This window comes from Helianthus annuus, chromosome 16 (assembly GCF_002127325.2).
Source record: "Helianthus annuus cultivar XRQ/B chromosome 16, HanXRQr2.0-SUNRISE, whole genome shotgun sequence".
NCBI lineage: Eukaryota > Viridiplantae > Streptophyta > Magnoliopsida > Asterales > Asteraceae > Helianthus > Helianthus annuus.
In genome coordinates, this window is record NC_035448.2 from 164,766,316 (window position 1) to 164,786,145 (window position 19,830).

The 19,830-nt window shown below is 37.9% G+C and overlaps 1 non-coding gene across 1 annotated transcript; it reads left to right on the forward strand.

The window, feature by feature from the left end:
• The first annotated feature begins 13,045 nt into the window (after window positions 1-13,045).
• Window positions 13,046-13,152, forward strand: LOC118488621. Its single transcript, XR_004885165.1, has one exon. It is a non-coding gene; the product is annotated as a small nucleolar RNA R71 (small nucleolar RNA).
• The last annotated feature ends 6,678 nt before the right edge of the window (window positions 13,153-19,830 follow it).

The window sequence follows — 19,830 nt, forward strand, 5'->3', positions numbered from 1 at the left end:
TCACTTACATTTGCGTTATGGATTATAGAGAATTTGACGTTTTATAATAACACTTGATAAAAAAAATGTAGAAGTTTTATAATACTAATTAAAAAAATGTTGACGTTTTATACTAACACTTGATAAAAAAAATATAGAAGTTTTATAATACTAATTAAAAAAATGTTGACGTTTTATAATACTAATTAAAAAAAAATGTTGATGTTTTATACTAACACTTGATAAAAAATGTAGAAATTTTATAATACTAATTAAAAAAAATGTTGACGTTTTATAATACTTATAAGAAATTCGCCCTCAATAATATTTATAAAAAATTGGCATTTAATAATATACACAATTCATTTTAGAAATTTTTTTTAATTTTCTTAATATTTCACAACTTCCCCATACAAATACCCTATCAAAATAAAGTTCAACACACCCCAATCATTGGTAATCATTGGCTGACACCCAATGATTGGCATTAATTAGATGGTAGGGACCAGTTTGAGGCGTATTGGGCAATGAGGGGCGTATGGGTGGGGCCAGTTTGAGGCGTATTGGGCAATGAGAGTCATTTAGGGTTAGGGGGTGTGTAGATACTTTTGGGAGGGTGTATGGATACCTCCACCGAAAAAAAATATACGAGTCATGTTTGGTTTTTTTTTAATGATAAAAAAATAATTATCAACTGTAAAATTTTACGACAACGCGTAAAAATAACTTGTATTAGTCAAAACTAACGTCTCAACAAATTTTTTTACTTTTTTACAGATGTGTTTATAACGTTTTCATCTACATTTGTGCAAAAATATTTTGGCCCAACTCGCGCCGGATCAAAAAGGTTTTCACGGTTTTCACAACTCATAGTGGTTTTCATTTGAACCGAATCTTACATATATATAGGGAGGGGATCATGAGAAAACTAAATCTAAATGAGAAAACTAGAAACTAACTAAAAAAGTCTAAAAAAGCTAAAAAAAACATACCAAAAAAAATTTACAAACTTTTATAAAAAATCGCTATTTTTTATGTATGGAAAAAAATTTTCAAAAAAAAAAATTGTTGTACTTCACATGTGCAGTACAACAAAAAAATATTTTTTTTTGTATTTTGAAATTTTTTTTCCATACATAAAAAATAGCGATTTTTTTATAAAAATTTTTAAAAAAAAAATTGGTATGTTTTTTAGGATTTTTTAGTTAGTTTTTTGTTTTTTTATTTAAACTAGTTTTCTTATGATCCATCCCCTATATATATATATATATATATATATATATATAGAGAGAGAGAGAGAGAGAGAGAGAGAAAGGTTAACATACTTCACGGCTTATCATACTTCACGTAGGAGACAATGTTAACCGTTGGATCAGGGGTATAATCACGCATGGGACCGCATAATCACGCATGGGATCCAAAATCACGCACGTTATTTTGGTCAAAAAAATAATTACGCATGTTATATATTTCGTGAAGTACGTTAATGTACGTTAAGGCGTGAAGTACATTATAATTTCTCTCTCTCTCTCTATATATATATATATATATATATATGATAATTGGTTTTGGGAACACAACACTAAAAATATAAACTCATTTTAGCATTGGGGAACAAAACACTTAAAGCTTGAAAATGAGCCAAGCCAAGCAGACTTGAACTGAGCCAAGGCTAGCTCGAGCTCGCCTCGAACTTCATACCGAGCTGGCTCAGGTCGGCTCAAAATTAAAATCGAGCTTGACTCTTACACTCAAGCTTGGCTTAATTAAAAATGGAGCTGGCTTGCTCAACTTTACAACTTTATTTAGCCAAGGCGTTGTGTACGTAAGTTACCCAATTTATTAATTTTTGCAAGGAGTTATCTTACCATTATCAAGTAGATGGTCCCTTCACTTTTGTGTTCTTCATCAATGTAGTACAAAGGAACAATGAAATAGATGAATTATTTAGGAAAGTAATGGGCCCTTTTATAACCATTTCTTTCATCTTAAGTTTTATCTCATCTCATATGGAATGGACAAAATGCAAAAAATGCAATAGATTTGAGGATTTAAATGGTTTTGTAGGTTTTTAAGGATTGTGCCTTGTGTCTTTATAATTGTAATTATTTAAAGTCTTAAATTTATGTAAAATATTTTTTTCTAGTCATATACATTATAATATATAATATAGTATAGATGTAATTTTGTTCAATTCATTGAATTATACTTTTTTATAATTTAATCAAACCTAAAATACTTGCATACTAATACTATGATGATATATGACTAGTTTAATCCATATGCCCCCACAATTACTATTCTAGAAGAGATGAAGATGTATGACCCATTCTGATTGAAATTAAGGGTTGCTTTCGAATCAGTTACTCAAATTTAAACTTTTTTCTAATACACAACTTTCAAAATGTACTAGATTAATACTTACCCGATATATACCTAACGGGTTGGATCGTATACCTAATAGGTACTTTTTATAAACTAAAGGGTTTATCCGAAACCCACAAGTATACCCGATACTTGACAAATAAGTATCCAACACGTACCCGGTTGGTTTCGAACCAGGTTTTTGGAAAAACTTTTATAATTGAGTATGAAGTTGATATTACTCAAACTTGCTCTATTATCATCCCACCAGAACCCAACTGATCTGAAAAAAAAAAAAGACGCAAACTCTACTACAAAGCGTACTTAGGCCATGTTTGGCTTAGTTTTTCAAAACAACTTATGACATTTGGAAAAGTTAATAAGTCACAATGAAGTGACTTATTGACTTTTCTCCTCATATAACAATTTCATGCCAAACACCTTTTAACTTTTTAAAAAGTGAGAAGCTAATAAGTCACTAATATGCAATCCCAAACACCCCTTTAGACTGTGGGGTATGGTGGGGCGGGGGTTTGGGGCATGGGTTGACACATGGACTTCGAGGGGTACCGCTGGTCAGTTGCATGTTGGGTCGGTATGGCGGGGCGTGGCTAGCCCTCGTGGGTTGGCCACGTGTTATAATTTTTTTTTCAATTATTATAAAAATACACACAAAATTAAAAAAAAAGCCTAAAATTATTATCAAAATCCTAGCCACCTATAGCCTAGCCAACCCAGCCAATGAGAGCCGGCCACAGAAGACCACTAGGCCCGCCCAACGCCCGGGCTAAAAACCCCGCCCAAGGGGCCACGCCGAAACCCAAACCCACCCGGGGTGGTGAATTGAGCGTTTATACCCAACCCACGCCCCAACCTAGAGGTGTACAAACCGGTTTTTTTGACTAACCGAAACCGGTTATTAACCGGACCGGTTTTTCTGGCCCAAAAAAAAACCGGTTTTTCATAAAGCGGTTACGGTTTTTAACCGGTTATAAGTATTGAAATGTCTAACCGGTCCTAACCGGTTATAACCGGTTGAAAAATAAACCGGTTTTTAAGATTAAAGTTAACCGGTTAAAAAAACCGGTTTGGAGAAATCGATTAAAAAACCGGTCCTGCAGAAATGGTTCACAGAAGCTGTTTTTTTGCTGTTTTTTGTGTTTTGCTGTTGTTTTTGCTGTTTTAATAGCTTTTTTTTTAATTCATTTTTTAAGTTAAAAACTTAACAATAAGGAAAGTGTAAAAAGTTAAAACATTCATCAAGTCTCGCAACAAACGGTTTTACATAATAATGGAAATACAAACGATAAACGTACCAAACGATAAACGATAAACGGTTTTACATAAACTTAAAATATTAATCCGCAAGAAGGTCCACTAATACATATATATTTTTTTAGTGGAACTACAATATTGAGAAGCCTCGTTTAATCTTCTTCGGCCGAACCCGAATCTGAACTATTGCCTAGGAATTCATCTAATTCGGCTTCTTCGTCGGTCATTGGGGTTGTCAATTCGGCTTTGATCTTGTTCTCGTAAACTTCTCCTTCGTAATCTAATTCTTCCTCGAGTGAACGTTTGTCTTGAACTCTCTCCGCCGCATCCAAGTAGTCTTTTAAGCAAATCGACATCTCAACCGCCCTAGGTGTTAGTCGAGTCCTCCTTATCGAAATCACCCTACCACTAATAGAAAAAGCACTTTACGAAGCTACCGTGGAAGCTTGGACCGTTAGTAAATCTCGGGCCCTTGTGGCTAAGATCGGAAATTGATCTTCCTTACTTTTCCACCAAGCCAACAAATCAAAATTTTTAAAATCTTGTGAACTCATCATTTGTAGAAAGTTCGACCCACCATACCGACCGAGTTCACTACTACTAGTGTTACCACGATGCATTTGACTCGACTCATCATACAATTGGTTATAAACATACAAATCGGTATCTTCCTTTTGACTTGAACCTTCACCGAAAGCGGCGTTTCTCATTGACTCGTGAATGTGTGACGTTGAACCATATTTTGTTACATAAACATCAAACAATTTTGAAAGTTGATCGTTGAAATGATATTTTGCGACTTCACCAAAGTTTGGTTCTTTAGTGGTGTTTAAATTCAATTGGTGTGCAATTTTTTCAATCAAAGACCCGGTTCCAAAAATATTAAAACAAGGGTTTAGAGCGGCGGCACAAGTGAAAACCGCCGGTAGTTCTTTAAAATATTTTCTTAATTTTTCCTTCATTGTATCCGCCATGTCATAATATGGTCTACCTCTAACCGACAACTCGTTTACTTTCAAACACATTTTAAACAAATTGTGAAGTACCAATGAACTTGTTGGATAATAAACCCCCGATAAAGTCTTTGTTGATGTTTTGAAAACTTGAAGCACTTGTGTAACAGTTTCAATAGCTTCCCAACCTCATGGGTTAGAGGTGTTCATCGAATCGAATATCGAATTTTCGAATTATTCGAATCGAATTGTTCGAATAATTTTTATTTTTCCTTGAATTCGTATTCGATTCGAATTCGATTAAAATATATCGAATTCGATTCGAATTCGTATTCGAATAAAAAACCCAATTCGTATTGGATTCGTATTCGATTAAAATATCGAATTCGAATCGAATTTGAACAAATTCGATTTATTTCAGATTCTTTAAAACATGTAAAAAACTATCAAAATGAAACATAAATTTTAAAGCAGCCATAAAGCACGATATCACATTAAAAAGTTTCAAATAAAGTACCACAAGTTTAAAATTCAAAACGAGAAGTCGGGAATAATCACTCCACATTACAAGTTAATATTTTTATGTTTAGAAATCTATTGATAGATTTGTTAATTAGGTTTTACTTATGGGTAATGTAATGGGTTTGATAATGGGTAATTTTAATACTTGAAAACAATTTTGAAAATAATTTATAGTATAGCTTAATAAAAGTTATATATTTATTATATATAAAAATAATAAATAAAAATGTATAATTTTTATTCGAATTTCGAATCGAATCGAATTTGAAATTATAAATTCGTATTCGATTTACTTGACTCGAATTGAATCGAATTCGAATTCTTATAATCAAAACGAATTCTTGATAATCGAATTTAAACGAATTTCGAATTTTTCGAATTCGAAACGAATCCTGAACACCCCTACGATGGGTGGTAAGGCGAACACTTTCCACGACTAGCCAAAAGGTTATGAAATTCTATTAAACTTTCCTTTTGCAAAATAGCTTTTTCAAACATAATGCAAGTCGAGTTCCACCTATGAGCAACGTCCCAATTGGGTCCTAAGCATATTTGACCCGCTTCCTTACAAGTTTTAATATATTTTGAATGTCTTTGCGTGTTACTAAATATACTTCGTAACATTCTTTTGAAAGCTTCTTTTTGTGTTTCAATAACCCTTAAACCGTCTTGAACAGCCCAATTAATGATGTGTGCAACACATCGGCTATGGAAAAAAGTACCCTCACAAATCGAATTGTATTTTAATTTTAAACGCATTACCGTGCTCGTGTTGTTTGAGGCGTTATCAAAAGATATTGAAAAAACTTCCAATTTGTATGTTGTAATACATTTGTCTATTACTTTATATATAGCTTCACCGGTGTGAGGGTAATCGAACAATTTAAACAAAATCGTGCGTTTCATCATTTGCCACGTCGCCGGTTCAATCCATTGGGCGGTGACACAAATATACGAATCGGGTGAACCGTGCGGTGCGGACCAAACGTCGCTAGTCAAGTTAACACCGGTTTCTAATTTTTCAAAATAAGAAATTAATTCTAGTTTAGCTTTTTTCCACAATTTTAAACAATCCCTCCTAAGAGTAGCACGACTTACATGGGTGTATCGTGGTTGGAGAGTTCGTTGAACCATCTTTGTATAGCGTTGGTTGTCGAAGTGGTTGAACGACAAACTTTCTTGGATTACAAACTTCGCCATTTCATCCCTAACCATATTGAAATTGTAGTTGAAAATATTAGCGCCATCACTTGCCATGGAAGCTTGACCACCAACTTGTTGTTGTTTCAACGCCTTGCAAAACGGTTTTTCGACGTGTTGCTTCAACGTGGAGTTTGCGGTTTCGGCGTAAAAACCTTGACAATGATGACAATGCGCTTTTCTTTTACCGTTGGCCATCTCGCACAAATCAAAATGTGACCAAATCTCGGGGTTGCGTTTTGTTGGAACAACACGAATCACCGTGTCTATTGTAAACTCGCCAACATTGACCGAATCATGGGCACTAGACGTTGCCATAGCGTTTTGAGAGTTATCGAACAAGAATAAGAGACTTTTTTAGAGTTTTTGAAGATTCTCAAGTGTTGTGATTGAACCTAAACACCCACCACCCTTTTATACTAAGTTGGAGATGAGTTTTGGTCAAAAAAAAAAACGGCTATAACAGGCCTCTAACGGTCATATGACCGTTTTTTATCGCTGGGCACAAAAAACTGGTTTAACCGGTTATTTTAACCGGTTTTTTTATAACGTTATCGATTAACCGGTTATTAAGCGGTTTTTTTAATTAATCGATTTATTAACCGGTTTTTTATAAACCGGTTTTAAAACCGAACCGGTCCAGAAAAATTGTAACTGATTAATAACCGATCAAACCGGTTGTAACCGAACCAGTTATAAAAAAAAACCGTGCGTAATCAGTTTTTTTGTACACCTCTACCCCAACCCCGCCCCATACCCCATAGTCTTAGTTCCAATGGTTTTCAACTTTTCTTACAATGTCAAAATAAAGCAACAAGCAAATATGCACCAAAATATATTTTATTGTTAATTTGTTCGTTTCTTTGCAACTTTTGGTTTCTATCATCTATATTTTTTTAGAGAAAAATGCTCGGATAGTCCCTGTGGTTTGCTCTATTTTCACCTTTAGTCCCTAACTTTTTAAAATTACAGCTATAATCCCCAACTTTTTCAAAATCGTTCTCGTGTAGTCCCTGAAATGGATGGAGGTTAGTTTTTGGTGTTAAGTGGATGTGAAATGACTAAAATACCCTTACTAATAAATAAATATAATAAATGGAGCCCACCATACTCATATTCCTCAACCCATCCCTACCCACCCACCATCATCAACCTTCAACAATTGAACCACCCACAACCTGCACCATTGGCTCCAATTCACCCCTTACAAACGGCCCCCATAACCACCTGCACCATCGGATAATCACAATAAACAACCGGAAACCTGCAACAATCGAACAACCATTGTGGATATACATCATATCAACCACTGTAACCACCTTTGAACATCATTAACCACCAACGGCACCCGTCTCCATTTTCCCTCTTTTTCGTCTGAACATACCATCCGCCCGGAGGCCATGGTCGGCAGTCTCTTCTTCCATCTCCGATCTCTCTCACTTTCTTTCTCTGTCGCCCCTCTATCTCCGGTGGTTGTAAGTGGTGGTTGTTTGAAAGGGGTTAATCGGAGCCACCCCCACCCCCACCTTCGCCGAGCACCTTGATGCGTGTCGGTGTGTATATAATTTTAGTTATATTTTAAAGCCCTTTAACACTTTTTTAGCCAAGTTTTAAATTTATAAAACACGATATTTACTAACACTAAACACACATATGGGCAAGTGCACCCATCGTGAGCGTAGTATAGTGTTGGTAAGATACCGAGGTCGTCCAAGGACACAAGAGCTTTTAATACCGGTTTATCCTCAACGTGTAATCAAATCAAAAAGTTAGAAAAATGTTTTTTTTAAACTAGAAAACTAAAGCTAACTAAAATGCTGAAAAAATAAAAATAAAATAAAAACAGATAGAAAAGATGAATCACTTAGATCCGACTCGCCTTTAGTGTAACCTTTGATTATTTCCGCACTTTTGCACTTTTTAAGAGATTATCTTAGTTATTGTAGTAGGCCCCTCTGTTGAAGGTGATGTTACCCTCAACCTAGTAGTTTGAGTCAGCAAGGATACAATCCTAAAGGGTCGGATTATTGAAAGATAATTAATTAAGTTATTAATGCATAATGTGGTAGACCCCTCTTTTGAAGGTGACGTTACCCTTGGCTAAGTAGTCTGAGTCAGCAGGGATACAGTCCTAAGTAGCCGGGTTAAAGTTTTAATAGTAGTTTATATATGAGGGGATCAAAGAGTTTGGACCCCCACCATCCAATACCATTGGGTATTGAAGGAAGTCCTATTAAATTTGACCCAGGCCCTTTGCAGGATCTATACACTGAACAATGGCAAGACTATTACCAAACCATTCCCTTAACCCCCGACCAGGTAGCCAACATATCTCCATATAGACTGTGGAGATATGAATGGTAAAAATATTTTATTTTATATAGACAGTAAAATAATGCCAAGACACCACAGACAAATGATAAGGAGGAATCACCTTCAACAGATAAAACTAGTTATTAAAGTCATTAATACATAACCAAATAGAAAATGCGAAAAGATTAAAAATAAAAAGTATTACACTAAATGCTTGTCTTCACCAAATGATGTAAGAGACTTAGGCAAACATGGCCTTTGATTGTCAAGAACTCTTACGATCAATCTTGGATCTCGAGACGACTCACACACACTATGATGGACAATGGATGATGGTGGTGGATGATGGTGTTGTGATGGTGGTGGGTGGTGGGTGGTGGGTGAAGTGTGAGAGAGGTGGTGTGCCAAGGGATGATTTGCAAGTGAGCCAAGCACTCCTATTTATAGGCTGAACAGAAGCTCGGGCACGGCCCCGTGTCCATCCCTCTTCTCTTTCTTCGTTAATTGTAGTTTGGCTGCATTAGTTGACCACGCCCCCGTGTCCGCTGGCACGACCCCGTGTGCAGAAGCGTATATGTACTATCTAGATTTCCACAGATTCTGCGAATCTAAAAGTTGACTACGACCCCGTGTCCGCTGGGCACGCCCCCGTGGTGGGTGATAGAAGCTTCTACAACTTTGTCTTTTCTGCAGACACTTGGGCATGCCCCCGTGCTTATTGAGCACGGGGCGTGTTCAGCCTTCTGTTTTCTTGTTTTGCTTGGGAAGATGTTGTCGGGGGGTCGGGCATGTCACGTTTGTTCCTTTTCTTGTATTTATGTTAGATTTAGCTGCTTTTTTGCTTCTTTTGTTTATTTGAGCTCATTTATTCCTGAAAATACAAAAGGAAGACAAAAGCACACTTTTTCCAACATTAGTACTAAAAAAGGGTTAGTTTTATGCCTTATTTGATGAAATTTATATGTTACATTTTGTGCACATCAAATACCCCCACACTTGAATCTTTGCTTGTCCTCAAGCAAAACTCTTTATAATGTGGCTTTTACACTCCGAAATGGAATGGGTAGAAGAGAAGGTTTTTGGGCTTGTCATAGAGTGTCGGGATTCCAAGATTTTTGTTAGGTGTTATTTTTATTTATTTACAATCATATTTGTCATGATTTATTAAAAACATTACATAAGATAAATTACTTATTAGGGCATAACATGCCTTTTTAAAATTCCATTTATATACAAGTTCACATACCTCATGGGGGATCACTCAACACTCGGCCGAAGATGTATTTTAGTGAATCACTCGAGAGCGGCATGAAACTTACTCCTACCATAAGCTTGCCAAGCAATCAATCATCCTCCTTTTTAACTATATACCTTTGTAAATATCAAGAGGACTTTTGGGTTGAAGGGTTAGGCTTGGGTTAAAGGTAGGTGGTTGGGTTAGTGGTTAGTAAAAAGGCGAAAGGCGTAAAAAGCATCGGTTTTCTTAAGACTTTATTTTTCATAACTTTTTATTTTGATGAAGCATTTCTTTCAAACAAAGTTCTTTTTGATAGACTTGTTTGTTTATTTCTTTTGGATTCATCCTCACAATTTTTTTTATAAGGAAGTCATAAGAAAAACCGAGCTTTATTACTAAAATAAAGGGCTTAAAATAAAAAAGGGTTTTGGTGGGTAGAAGGGTGTTTGTTTTGGGTTAAGAAGTGAAAAGGTTTAGGCTCAAAGGGGTTAACTAGGGGGATTTTGGGTAGGTGGTAAAAAAAAAGAAAAATAATGGTGTAGAAACAAAAATGGTTAGTCCTAATGCCTCCGTCATTTACTTACTCGGGTTTAAGTTGGTAAGGACCGGAAATGCATCGTCGTGGCAAGTTCTAGAGTTGTAAGAACCAAGCGGCTATTCACAGAAGAAACGAAAGATGAGCATTTAGTTTAAAGATATATATTTCTATGCTCAATAAAGGCTCAAAACTCACTTAGTGAGAATGGGTTTTTATGTGATCAAGTATATATAATCAAATTTTAACTAAACTTGTCATGCCGTTTAATAATTTTCTTATGTTGGTTCTTTTTATCACGATGCTATCGGTTGTAAACTTGTAAAAACATAACCTTTTTAAAACTTGTAATTCCCAACTTAAACTAAGACAAGTAAAAAAAATGAAAATTTTTGAAAAAATTTGGGGTGATTAGCGGTTCCAATAGAGTTTTGTGTAAGGCTTGTGATTAGGACTTGCAAAAATTCAAGTTTTTTAGCACCCCCCCCCCACACACACACACTTAAATTACACATTGTCCTCAATGTGTCTCAAAAATAAGTTTTTTGGTTGATTAAATGTGTAAAAGGTGTGAAAAAGCAAGTTTTTATGTTACTGGGCGTCTGGACACGGCCCCGTGATGACCGGGCACGACCCCGTGTTCAGATCGCCAGTAACGAAAATTGAGAAAAAGAAACAGAAGGCTGGGCACAGAGGAGTGTTCTGTGAGCACGCCCCGTGTCCAGTTACCTGAACTGGGCATTTCTTGCAGACTGTGCAGCACAGGGCCGTGTTGGGCGGGCACCGCCCGTGCTGAACTTGCTGTAATGAATAAAATTTTTCGGGACGTCCTGTTTTCGTGCATGGGGTGCTGGTGCAAGTTTCCCTTGTTATCCTTCACCATCTTGAGTGTGTTTTATTCCTGAAAATTTAAAACTAAACTAGAAAACATAAAAGTTAATATATGCTAAACTAAGGATAGTTCCGCGGAATGCCTCCGTGGTGCGCCACATTTATAAGGGTCCTTGGCTAGACCCAAAGCCTGGTCATATGTTACCCAAGTGGGATGTTTTGTATCCCGTGCTACACCGTCGGAGAGCATCATCCAAACTTGAGTCAATGACCTTCATGTAGTTGACCGGGTCTTCTTCTTCTACTCTTTTCCCGACTCCAAACTTCATTTCCTCGTCCCCAATCCTCAATGTTAGTGTTCCATCATTCATATCTACCACTGCTTGGGCCGTAGCTAGGAATGGCCTTCCTAGGATGAGAGGTACTTCGGCGTCTTCCTCCATATCTAGTATGACAAAGTCGGCCGGAAAGACAAATTCGCCGACTTTGACCAATAGATTTTCAGCGACACCTTGTGGATATTTGACGGATCTATCGACGAGTTGTATGCTTATTTTTGTAGGGCTTGTTTTTCGCAAGCCGAGTCGATTGAACATTGATGAGGGCATGAGGTTGATGCTTGCCCCGAGATCGGCTAGTGCATTACGAATGGGGGATTCCCCAATCGAGCAAGGAATTGTGAACCTTCCGGGGTCAAGCTTCTTTTGTGGGAGCTTGTTGAGTAGTAAGGCGGAGCATTCTTCTCCTAAATTAACTAATTGCAATGATTCAATTTTCCTTTTATGAGTGAGGAAGTCTCTTATAAATGTTGAATATTTAGGCATTTGAGTTAGGACTTCGATAAATGGAATATTAACATGCAATTGTTTTAGTAAATTTTCGAACTTTGCGAATTGCTCATCGGTCTTTTGACGAATTAGCCGACCGGGGTATGGAACTGGAGGAGTCTTAGTAGGCTCTTGAATGGGTGGAGAAGTCTTCTCTTGTTGCGGCGTGGGTGGAGTTGCAGCTTGGCTCGATTGGCTTTTTTCTCTTGGCGGTAATGGAGCCTCTTCGGGACCCACTGTACGGTTCCTTAAGGTGATGAGATGTACTTGCGCCTTTGGGTTGGTTTCGGTATTACTTGGTAACGCACCTTGTGGTCTCTCGGAGAAATTCTGAGCTATTTGATTTAATTGTTTTTCAACGTTTTGAATACTAGCTTGTTGATTTCTAAAATTCGATTCCAATTGTTGAAATCGATCCGAGTTTTTCTTTTCGGTGTCGGAGATGAGGCGAGATATAGTATCTTCAAGCCTTTCTCGTCCACCTTGTTGTTGAGAGAAATTTTCTGACTCGATTCTTGGTTGTTGAAAGTTTGTTCGTTGGTTTGGATTTTGTTGGTTACTACCATTGCCGGGTTCCTCCAACCAAGGTTAGGGTGGTTACGCCATCCCTGGTTGTAGGTACCCGTTGGAGGACCCAACGGCCTAGGTCTATTATCAATGTAGTTTACCGACTTTGTTTGATCATCTACTTCTTTCATACAACTCCAATTTTCATGTGGCCCACCACACCCTTCACAAGCCATGACCGAGGCTGTTTTTGTCATTTCTAGCTTTTTAATTTTTGAAGAGAGGGCCTCGATTTGGGCTTGTAAAGAAGTGCTTTCATCAACCTTATGGGCGCCTGGGGCAATAGATTTATTGCCTCGGGGAGTGTGCCATTTCCTCAATTTGATTATATATTTCATTTCGGCGACGATTACCTAAAAGTCCCCCGGAGCTAGAGTCAAGTGTTTGTCTTGTATGTGGCAACAACCCATTGTAGAAAGTGGATACTTGTTGCCACACCGCAAGACCGTGATGATGACACTTTCTTCGTAGCTCCTTGAACCTCTTCCAAGTTTCATATAAGGATTCCCCATCCTCTTGTGAATATGTATTAATTTCAGTCATTAATTTAGCCATTTTAGCAGGAGGGAAATACTTATATAGAAACTTTTGGGCCAGTTCATCCCAGGTGTTTACCGACCCAACTAGGAGGGCATTAAGCCAAGCCTTAGCTCAGTCTTTTAGTGAAAATGGAAACATTCGAAGGCGGATGGCTTTGTTTGATGCTCCATTGATCTGAAAGGTATCACATATTTCTAAGAAATTAGTAATATGTAGATGGGGATCCTCGTCCGCAAGCCCAAGGAATGTTGCGGAGTTCTGAAGCATTTGTATCAAATGTGGCCGAAGCTCGAAGTTGTTGGCTTCGACATTCGGTGCATTGATAGCGGCGCCGAGATTACCTACAGTGGGCCGTAGGTAATCCATGAGGGTACGTTGGTCCGCCATTGGAAGTGGGTCCCCTGAAACTTTCTCTTGGTGTTTAGCTTTAAGTCTTTTTCTTAGAAAGCGTTCGGGTTCGTCTAGGGGTTCTTTTACGTCTTTACTGGAACTGGAGCTCATACACTACGTGGAGAGTTCAGATGTGGCACCTAGGTTCCTAGTCCTGCAATAAAAACAAAAAGAACGTTGGTCAGAAGCTTCACCACGGCCCCATGTTCAGCTGAACACGGCCCGTGGTTGGAGATACAGTGATTGTTTTCCGGATCCCTGTTACTTGGGAGTTCGACACGGCCCCGTGTTGCACCAACACAGCCCCGTGCTCAACTCTCTGTAACTCGGAAAATAAAAACTGCCAGTAACAATGTTGGGCACGGCCCGTGTCCGACCAGGCACAGCCCGTGCTGAGCTCTGCAGAAACTAAAAGAAAGTTTAAGAAAAATCCTAAAAAAAAAAGAAAAAATAAAAAAAAAACGATTAGGCCGTTGATTCTTAACTTTCTTAAAATCCTTGTGTCCCCTGCAACGGCGCCAAAAACTTGATGTGTGTCGGTGTGTATATAATTTTAGTTATATTTTTAAGCCCTTTAACACTTTTTTAGTCAAGTTTTAATTTATAAAACACGATATTTACTAACACTAAACACACATATGGGCAAGTGCACCCATCGTGAGCGTAGTATAGTGTTGGTAAGATACCGAGGTCGTCCAAGAACACAAGAGCTTTTAATACCGGTTTATCCTCAACGTCCAATCAAATCAAAAAGTTAGAAAAATGTTTTTTTAAACTAGAAAACTAAAGCTAACTAAAATGCTGAAAAAAAATAAAAATAAAATAAAAACAGATAGACAAGATGAATCACTTGGATCCGACTTGCCTTTAGTGTAACCTTTGATTATTTCCGCACTTTTGCACTTTTTAAGAGATTATCTTAGTTATTGTAGTATGCCCCTCTTCTGAAGGTGACGTTACCCTCAACCCAGTAGTTTGAGTCAGCAAGGATAGAATCCTAAAGGGTCGGATTATTGAAAGATAATTAATTAAGTTATTAATGCATAATGTGGTAGGGCCCTCTTTTGAAGGTGACATTACCCTCGGCTAAGTTGTCTGAGTCAGCAGGGATACAGTCCTAAGTAGCCGGGTTAAAGTTTTAATAGTAGTTTATATATGAGGGGATCAAAGAGTTTGGACCCCCGCCATCCAATACCATTGGGTATTGAAGGAAGTCCTACTAAATTTGACCCAGGTCCTTTGCAGGATCTATACACTGAACAATGGCAAGACTTTTACCAAACCATTCCCTTAACCCCCGACCAGGTAGCCAACATATCTCCATATAGACCGTGGAGATATGAATGGTGAAAATCTTTTATTTTATATAGACAGTAAAATAATGCCAAGACACCACGGACAAATGATAAGGAAAAATCACCTTCAACATATAAAACTAGTTATTAAAGTCATTAATACATAACCAAATAAAAAGTGCGAAAAGATTAAAAATAAAAAGTATTACACTAAATGCTTGTCTTCACCAAGTGATGTAAGAGACTTAGGCAAACATGGCCTTTGATTGTCAAGAACTCTTGCGATCAATCTTGGATCCCGAGACGACTCACACACTCTATGATAGACAATGGATGATGGTGTTGTGATGGTGGTGGGTGGTGGGTGAAGTGTGAGAGAGGTGGTGTGCCAAGGGATGATTTGCAAGTGAGCCAAGCACTCCTATTTATAGGCTGAACAGAAGCTCGGGCACGGCCCCGTGTCAATTGGGCACAGCCCCTTGTCCATCCCTCTTCTCTTTCTTCATTAATTGCAGTTTGGCTGCATTAATTGACCACGCCCCCGTGTCCGCTGGGCACGACCCCGTGTGCAGAAGCGTATCTGTACTATCAATATTTCCTCAGATTCTGCGAATCTAAGAGTTGACCACGGCCCCGTGTCCGCTGGGCACGCCCACGTGGTGGGTGATAGAAGCTTCTACAACTTTGTCTTTTCTGCAAACACTTGGGTACGCCCCCGTGCTTATTGAGCACGGGGCGTGTTCAGCCTTCTGTTTTCTTGTTTGCTTGGGAAGATGCTGTCGGGGGTCGGGCATGTCACGTTTGTTCCTTTTCTTGTATTTATGTTAGATTTAGCTGCCTTTTTGCTTCTTTTGTTTATTTGAGCTCATTTATTCCTGAAAATACAAAAGGAAGACAAAAACACATTTTTTCCAACATTAGTACTAAAAAAGGGTTAGTTTTATGCCTCACTTGATGAAATTTATATGTTGCATTTTGTGCACATCACACCTCAACCCACCAAACGTCATTTCTCTTGGAAAAGCGATCTGCAGATCGGTGATCGGTGGAGACCCGGATCTTTGACCTTCTTCCGTTATATCTACAAGCCTTTGACTTAAATCTCTTATTTGTGTAGCCAGAGTTGAATTTTGTTAGGCTTCTGGAGAACCTGAAAGTTATATAGAAACATGGAGTGAATTGCAAGTTTTGTCCTTTATCTTTATATTCATTTGCAGCCGCTGTCCTTTATGTTTAAAATTGACGAGTTTTGTACTTATTGTTTCAAAATCTTGCACGTTATGTCCTTTAAGCCTAACCCTGTTAATTTTAACAGTTAAATGAAGGGTAAATTGGTCTTTTTACTTATTTATTTAAAAAATCATTTTAATAATTGAAGCAAAATGAATTATGTACGATGATGATAATAATAATAATAATAAATTAGTCTCCCTCTCCACCTCTCTCTCTCATCAGCCCACCACCGCCACCATTTGCCACCACCACCATCCCACCCAGCCCCACCAAGCACTCAAAAATTATTCATTACAAATTCCAGACCTTTTTACACTCATTATTATCACCCAAATTCTCATCCCATCACAATAATCATCATCAATCCATTTTCACATTGAGGAACTACACTAATTTATCCTTCCACCACCACCTGTTCCACCATAAAAACCAAAATAATATTCCAAATCAACAACATATCAGCTCATAAAAACAAAAAAATTGGGCCAATCTTCATTGTAGCAAAAAAAAATCTCCTTTCACCACCTATATCCACCATAAAAAAAATCACAATCCGTGTAAGAGGGTGTAAGAATCAAGACCGATTGTTCTTCAAAATTGTGAAAAAATGTGACATTTCTTTACGTTCTTGAATCTTTTTCATCTGGGTTCTGACAACAATAACTAAGGGCCGATCTTCATAGATATAGTATATGCAGAGCAAGATCTGTTCACTGGAGCTTCGCCGTCTCCACCGTTGTGAGTCCAGAAACCACCCCGTCTTGACCGTCGAGGTCAGCAACGGGATCCATGGTGGCGGTGACGGTGGCGAGTGGAAATCGCAACGGTTACAGGTGGGAGTGATGAGTCTGTTGATGGATCTTGGAAGAGGTGGTAACTTGGTAAGGGTGGGAGTGGGTGGTGGGAGGTGTGGGTGGAAGTTTGCCCTAGAGAATGAGAAAGAGAATGATTTAGGGAGAGAGATACAGAGACTAATTTATTATTATTATTATTATTATTATTATTATTATTATTATTATTATTATACATAATTCATTTTGCTTCAATTATTAAAATGATTTTTTAAATAAATAAGCAAAAAGACCAATTTACCCTTCATTTAACTGTTAAAATTAACAGGGTTAGGCTTAAAGGACATAACATGCAAGATTTTGAAACAATAAGTACAAAACTCGTCAATTTTAAACATAAAGGACAGCGCCTGCAAATGGATATAAAGACAAAGGACAAAACTTGCAATTCACTCTAGAAACATGGGGTAAGTTTCCACAAAACTATACATGTAGCTATAAAACAAATCCTTATTGACCATCCTTAATTAGGTTTGATAATATCTTAGAAAAACGTTTTAAGTTTCTGTAAATTTCGCCAATATATGTGATCGATCAGAATTAGATTCAACCGTCTCTTTCTTTTCTCCGGTAGAAGAAACTTTACTTTGTGCAGAGGAATCAGAAAGATGAGTATTTATGGGCTCCATTTATTACATTTATTTATTAGTAAGGGTATTTTAGTCATTTCACACCCACTTAACACCAAAAACTAACCTCCATCCGCTTCAGGGACTATCCGACAACGATTTTGCAAAAGTTAGGGACTATAGTTGTAATTTAAAGGTGAGAATGGAGCAAACCACAGGGACTATCCGAGCATTTTTCTCTTTTTTTTATGAAAATACAAAATATAATAATAATAGTAATAATATAATCCGTACATAAAACCATGTGATAATTTCCTATATTAACATAACTAGTGGGATATCCACGCGCTTCTCGACGGGTTTTCGGACAGTATCGATACAGTTCCTTATGGTACCGCTATGGTATTAGCATTCGATATAGCTTACCGTGTTCAACGAATTTTATACCACCACGTCGAGAAAACAATAAAAATGAATAAGTTATTGGTAACTAAAGAAACACTAACCTGAACGGTAGGCTCCGACTAGTACTTCAACTCTTGGCGATCCGAACCACTAACTGCAAAACAGAACACCGTTAGGACTCGTTATAGGAATGGGGTTATTCATGTAACCACCCTCCGGCGTGAGAATAAGTCTCGGTTTAGGAGTATGAAAATATGTGTAGATAGAGAGAGAGAGTAAACGAGAGCAGAAGATGCATACCTTTGATGTTTACCTCTATTTATAGTTTACCATTAGGGTTTCCTCTAACTTAGGATGGACTCCGATAAATTAGGGATTTGCATGATCTTCCCAAAAGATTGGGGATTCGGTTACGTGGTTTATCCATGCAGAATAGAAGATTCTAGAATAAACATGTGTAATTATATATTTATAATAAAATAATAGGTAGTGACTGGGTCGGGTTATCCGTTCCGGGTCATACCTCGTCATGTCCCCCCAGTCCGAAGTTATGAAATGAAATTCATGAGATCGGACTAAAAAGGGAAAAGTCAAAATACCCCCTTTGAGTGCAAACCCGATTTGCTCATCTCTAGTTCATAGGAATTTCTACAGGCTTGGAATTGAGGTTATATTCTATATCCATTCCAAACCAAATCCCACTAAAACAATATCGATTTCGTTGACGATTATATGAAATAAGATTCACTGCATGCCAATGCTTTGTTTCAAAACGATTTTAAATATATTGGTTAAACTCTGTATGTTTCCTAAAACTTCAAATGTACACCAAAAGTTCATCCCATACATATATTATTTTTTTACATGGATCAATGATCATTGAGATAAGGTACGAGAGATCATTATAAAGAGTCAAAAGGATGATCATTGAGACTTGGTCGGGTTATCCGTTCCGGGTCATACCTCGTCATGTCCCTCCAGTCCGAAATTATGAAATGAAATTCATGAGATCGGACTAAAAAGGGAAAAGTCAAAATACCCCCTTTGAGTGCAAATTTCTCGAGTGGGAGTACCGTTAGTTTTTTGAAAAATGCGGCGATGTGAAAGGGTGTGACAGTTAAGTCATCATTAGGATGACAGTTGTATGTGCCCTGTCTTGACACGCGCTCCCATCCGTTTGCCATTTTGAATTCGAAAGGTTGTTATCCCTTTCCTGTAAATAGGTTCCCCGTTAGGGTTTTCCCATTCCATTCTTTGCTCTCATTTTCTTCGGTTTCTTGACTGCATAATATGGCTTCCAAAACAGACGAGTCTTCATCAGCCCAAACCAGTTCCGATGCACTGTCTTGCAAGTGGGGAACGATATCATTCAACAATCTTGTGCAAGAGTATGATATCAAACTGGAATGGAATCCGGTGTTACCATCGAAGAAAGATACGGCATTTCCACTGAAACAGGGTAAAATTACTCTATTCAGTGATTTCTTCAAGTTTTGCAACTTTCGGTTGCCCATCACCAAATTTTGTAAGTCTGTTCTTTACGAATACCAGATTCACATTTCGCAAATGCATCCTCTAGGGTTAGTTAAACTTCGTCACTTCGAATTTTGTTGCATAGCCCTGGGTTATATCCCTGAAATTACAGTGTTTATGACTTTTTCGTTCTTGTGTGGAAATACCCCTTTTTTACATTCGATCGACGAGATATTGGTGTGTCTTGCCTGAGGGACACCCCTGCTAGTTCCAGGGACAAGGAGTGGAAGAAGAAGTTCTTCTATATTGATGCCAATGTTATCCCTAGGGAGATGCACCGGAGGGAAATGGGGGCCAAGGAGAAATTCGAAGATGAAGGTCCCCCTGCTGATGCCTACGTCAAGAAGGCTCTGTTTAAGAGGTTAAGCCAACGCCCCTCCGAGTGCACGGTGATCCCGGAGGGGGCCCTAG